Below are 6,028 nucleotides of genomic sequence, written 5' to 3'. Positions count from 1 at the left end.
TGCTCTAAGCTCTGCGGGAGGGATACAAGGCAATCAAGTTGTCCCCCGTGGGGCTCACAGTCTTCACCCCCATTTTCCAGACGAGGGAACTGAGGCTCAGAGAGGTGAAGCGACCTGCCCAAGGTCACACAGCAGGCGTGTGGCGGAGCTGGGATTCGAACCCGTGACCTCTGACTCCAAAGCCCGGGCTCTTTCCACTGAGCCACGCTGCGCTTACTGTGTGCAGAGCACTGGACTTGATGATGATGATGATGATGATGATGATGATGAGGGCTACTATGTGCTCTAAGCTCTGGGGGAGGGATACAAGGTAACCAAGTTGTCCCCCGTGGGGCTCCCAGTCTTCACCCCCATTTTCCAGACGAGGGAACTGAGGCTCAGAGAAGTGAAGCGACCTGCCCAAGGTCACACAGCAGGCGTGTGGCGGAGCCAGGATTCGAACCCATGACCTCTGGCTTCAAAGCCCGGGCTCTTTCCACCGAGCCACGCTGCTTCTCTTAATTTGTCCTGACGATTTTGAAACTCGTCTCCGTGTTTGGTTTCGTTGTCCGTCGGCCCCCTTCTAGCCTGCGAGCCCGTGGTTGGGTAGGGGCCGTCTCTCTAGATGTTGCCGACTTGGACTTCCCAAGCGCTTAGTCCAGTGCTCTGCACGCAGTAAGCGCTCAATAAATACGATTGATTGATTTTATTTTGGTAGTATGTTTCGTTTCGTTGTCTGTCTCCCCCTTTTAGACTGTGAGCCCGCTGTTGGGTAGGGACTGTCTTTAGATGTTGCCAACTTGGACTTCCCAAGCGCCTAGTCCAGTGCTCTGCACACAGTAAGCGCTCAATAAATACGATTGATTGATTGATTTTATTTTGTTAGTATGTTTCGTTTCGTTGTCTGTCTCCCCCTTTTAGACTGTGAGCCCACTGTTGGGTAGGGACTGTCTTTAGATGTTGCCAACTTGGACTTCCCAAGCGCTTAGTCCAGTGCTCCGCACACAGTAAGCGCTCAATAAATGCGAATGAAGGCAGTGGCCCTTACGTCCGTAATCAACCAATCAGTCGTATTTATTGAGCGATTACTGTGTGCAGAGCACTGTAGTAAGCGCTTGGGAAGTACAATCAATCAATCAATCGTATTTCTTGAGCGATTACTGTGTGCAGAGCACTGTACTAAGCGCTTGGGAAGTCCGAATTGGCAACGTATAGAGACGGTCCCTACCCAACAGTGGGCTCACAGTCTAGAAGAGGGGGAGTCCATAGCTGCCATTGATTTATTTCTGCTACTATCCACCTCTCCCTCTAGACAAGCAGCTTGGGGTGGGTGGGCAGGGAACCATTATTGTGCTGTTGTCCCCTCGTTTGTCCCTTCACTCAACCGCCAAATACGATTGAATGACTGAATCGTATTTATTGAGCGCTTACTGTGTGCGGGGCACTGTACTGAGCGCTTGGAAAGTACAAATCGGCAACATAGACGGTCCCTACCCAACAACGGGCTCGCAGTCTAGAAGGGGGAGACGGACGACAAAACAAAGCACGGAGGCCGGTGTCAAGTCGTCAGAATAAATAGAATTAAAGCTAGATGTGCATCATTAAGAAAATGGAATAGTAAATATATATGCAAGTAAAATAAATAGAGTGATAAATCTGTACGAACATATAGACAGGTGCTGTGGGGAGGGGAAGGAGGTGGTAGGGCGGCGGGGATGGGGAGGAGAAGAGTATTGTTCTGTTGTCCTCTCATTCGTTCCTTCATTCAGTCGTATTTATTATAAATAAATAATAAATAATGATGGTATTTATTCACCATCATCATCAATCGTATTTATTGAGCGCTTACTGTGTGCAGAGCACTGGACTAAGCGCTTGGGAAGTCCAAATTGGCAACATATAGAGACAGTCCCTACCCAACACTGGGCTCACAGTCTAAAAGGAGGAGACAGAACAAAACCAAACATACTAACAAAAATAAAATAAATAGAATAGATCTGTACAAGTAAAATAAATAAATAAATAAATAATAATTTATTGAGTGCTTACTGTGTGCAGAGCACTGCCCTAAGCGCTTGGGAAGTACAAGTCGGCAACATATGGAGACTGTGAGCCCACTGTTGGGTAGGGACCGTCTCTATATGTTGCCAATTTGTACTTCCCAAGCGCTTAGTACAGTGCTCTGCACATAGTAAGCGCTCAATAAATACGATTGATGATATAGAGACGGTCCCTACCCAACAACGGGCTCACAGTCTTGAATTGAGCGCTGACAGCGTGCAGAGCACTGTACTAAGCGCTTGGAAAGTACAAATCGGCAACGTATAGAGACGGTCCCGACCCGACAACGGGCTCACAGTCTAGAAGCGCTTAGGACAGTGCTCTGCACACAGTAGGCGCTCAATCAGTAGGCATGAATGAATGACTGTGAGCCCCTTGTCGGGTACGGATTATGTCTTTTTTTAAAAAATGGCATTTATTAAGCGCTTACTACGTGCAAAGCACTGTTCTAAGCACTGAGGAGGTTACAAGGTGATCAGGTTGAGGTAGACCACCGAGCCACGTCTATTTGTTGCCGAATTGTACTCTCCAAGCGCTTAGGACAGCGCTCCGCATGTAGTAGGTGCCCAATCAATGTGAGGGAATGAATAGCAATGATGGCATTTGTTAATAATAATGATAATAATGTTGGTATTTGTTAAGCGCTTACTATGTGCCAAGCACTGTTCTAAACGCTGGGGTGGATACAAGGTGATCAGGTCGAGGTAGACCACCGAGCCACGTCTATTTGTTGCCGAATTGTACTCTCCAAGCGCTTAGGACAGCGCTCCGCATGTAGTAGGTGCCCAATCAATGTGAGGGAATGAATAGCAATGATGGCATTTGTTAATAATAATAATGTTGGTATTTGTTAAGCACTTACTATGTGCAAAGCACTGTTCTAAACGCTGGGGTGGATACAAGGTGATCAGGTTGAGGTAGACCACCGAGCCACGTCTATTTGTTGCCCAATTGTACTCTCCAAGCGCTTAGGACAGCGCTCCGCATGTAGTAGGTGCCCAATCAATGTGAGGGAATGAATAGCAATGATGGCATTTGTTAAGAATAATAATGTTGGTATTTGTTAAGCGCTTACTATGTGCAAAGCACTGTTCTAAACGCTCGGGTGGATACAAGGTGATCAGTTTGCCCCCCGTGGGGCTCCCAGTCTTCACCCCCATTTTACAGAGGAGGGAACTGAGGCCCAGAGAAGTGAAGCGACTTGCCCACAGTCACCCAGCTGACAATCGGCGGAGCCGGGATTTGAACCCACAACCTCGGACTCCCAAGCCCGGGCTCTTTCCATTCTGTAGGACTGACTGTGAGCCCGTCGTTGAGGAGGGATTGTGTCTATTTATTGCCGAATCGTATTTTCCAAGCGCTTAGGACAGTGCTCGGTGCTTTTAGACTGCGAGCCCACTGTTGGGTAGGGACTGTCTCTAGATGTTGCCAATTTGGACTTCCCAAGCGCTTAGTCCAGTGCTCTGCACACGGTAAGCGCTCAATAAATACGATTGATTGATTGATTGATTGCTCATAGTAGGCGCTCAATCAATAGGAGCGAATGAATGAGTGACTGAGCCCCCTTCTTCCTCTCCCCATCCCCCCCGCCTTACCTCCTTCCCCTCCCCACAGCACCTGTATAGATGTGTATTTGTTTGTACGGATTTATTACGCTATTATTTATTTTATTTGTACGTATTTATTCTATTGATTTTATTTTGTTAATACGTTCTGTTCGGGCGTGTGTCTCCCCCTTCTATCATCAATCGTATTTATTGAGCGCTTACTGTGTGCAGAGCACTGGACTAAGCGCTTGGGAAGGACAAGTTGGCAACATCTAGAGCCGGGCCCTACCCACCAAGTGGGCTCACAGTCTAAAAGGGGGAGACAGGGAACAAATCAATCAATCAATCAATCAATCAATCGTATTTATTGAGCACTTACTATGTGCAGAGCACTGTACTAAGCGCTTGGGAAGTACAAATTGGCATCACATAGAGACAGTCCCTACCCAACGGTGGGCTCACAGTCTAAAAGGGGGAGACAGAGAACAGAACCAAACATACCAACAAAATAAAATAAGTAGGATAGAAATGTACAAGTAAAATAAATAAATAAATAAATAAATAAATAGAATAATACATATGTACAAACATATATACAGTGATGGTAAAAACCAATCAACTCTGTAAAAAACTGTAAATATAACAAAGCCAAACATACTAACAAAATAAAATAAATAGAATAGATATGGACAAGTAAAATAAATAAATAGAGTGATAAATATGTACAAACATATATACAGTGATGGTAAAAACCAATCAACTCAGCTTCTACCTATCAATCAATTGTATTTACTGAGTGCTTACTGTGCACATAACGCTGTACTAAGCGCTTGGGAGAGCAGCGTGGCTCGGTGGAAAGAGCTCAGGCTCTGGAGTCAGAGGTCGTGGGTTCGAATCCCAGCTCCTCCACGTGTCTGCTGTGTGACCTTGGGCAAGTCCCTTCACTTCTCTGGGCCTCAGTTCCCTCATCTGTAAAATGGGGGTGAAGACTGTGAGCCCCACGTGGGACAACCTGATCACCTAGCCTCCCCCCCAGCGCTTAGAACAGTGCTTTGCACATAGTAAGCGCTTAACAGATGCCATCATTATCATTATTATTACAAAAATCACAGAATTAAGGACACCATCCCTGCCCAGCTTCTAGACTGTGAGCTTGCTATCGGGTAGGGACCGTCTCTAGATGTTGCCAACTTGGACTTTCCGAGCGCTTAGCCCAGTGCTCCGCACACAGTAAGCGCTCAATAAATACCATTAAATGAATGAATGAGTGAATGAGGTGGTGCCAGCGGGGAGGGGGCGGTGGCTCCTGGGGCCGAACTACAGCTCCCAGCCTGCACCGCGCGGCGCCCCTCCCGGGGGGTGGGGCGAACTACAGCTCCCAGCCTGCACCACGCGGCGCCCCTCCCGGGGGGTGGGGCGAACTACATCTCCCAGCCTGCACCGCGCGGCGCCCCTCCCAGGGGGTTGGAGCGGACTACAGCTCCCAGCCTGCACCGCGCGGCGTTCTCCTGGGGGGTGGGGCGCACTACAGCTCCCAGCCTGCACCGCGCGGCGCCCCTCCCGGGGGGGCGGGGAGAACTACAGCCCCCAGCCTGCACCGCGCGGCGCCCCTCCCCGGGGGTGGGGCGAACTACAGCTCCCAGCCTGCACCGCGCGGCGCCCCCTCCCGGGGGGTGGGGCGCACTACAGCTCCCAGCCTGCACCGCGCGGCGCCCCTCGGGGGGGTGGGGCGAACTACAGCTCCCAGCCTGCACCGCGCGGCGCCCCTCCCGGGGGGGTGGGGCGAACTACAGCTCCCAGCCTGCACCGCGAGGCTCCCCTCCTCCTTGGGCAGGGGCGCGGTCGGTCCCGGGGGTGGGGCGAACTACAGCTCCCAGCCTGCACCGCGAGGCCCCCGCTCCTCCTCCTCCTCGAGTGGGAGGGGCCCGAACTACAACTCCCAGCCTGCACCGCGCGGCGCCCCTCCTCTCCTCTCCGCTTCTCCTCCCTCCCCCTAAGGACCGCGAGGAGGCCGTCAGCCAGGCGGGCGGGGCTGAGCGACCGTATTAACACGGTAGCAGTTTGGATGGAGAGGAAAGGGCGGATTTGAGCAGTGTTGTGAAGGCTGAACCCACGGGATTTAGTGACAGACTGACCATTCATTCATCCAGCCGTATTTATTGAGCGCTTACTGTGAGCAGAGCACTGGACTAAGCGCTTGGGAAGTCCAAGTTGGCGTGGGTTGAATGGCAGAGAAGAGTCGAGGAGGACGCCAAGGTTGGATCCTTGGAGAAGCAGCGTGGCTCAGTAGAAAAGAGCCCGGGCTTTGGAGTCCTTTCCTTTCCTTCCTTTCCCTTCCCCACAGCACCTGTATAGCTGTTTGTACATATTTATTACTCTGAGAGCTCACCTCCTCCAGGAGGCCTTCCCAGACTGAGCCCCCTCCTTCCTCTGCCCCATTC

Source organism: Tachyglossus aculeatus, chromosome Y4, assembly GCF_015852505.1.
Source record: "Tachyglossus aculeatus isolate mTacAcu1 chromosome Y4, mTacAcu1.pri, whole genome shotgun sequence".
In the NCBI taxonomy this organism is placed as follows: domain Eukaryota; kingdom Metazoa; phylum Chordata; class Mammalia; order Monotremata; family Tachyglossidae; genus Tachyglossus; species Tachyglossus aculeatus.
This window is presented reverse-complemented; position numbering follows the sequence as displayed.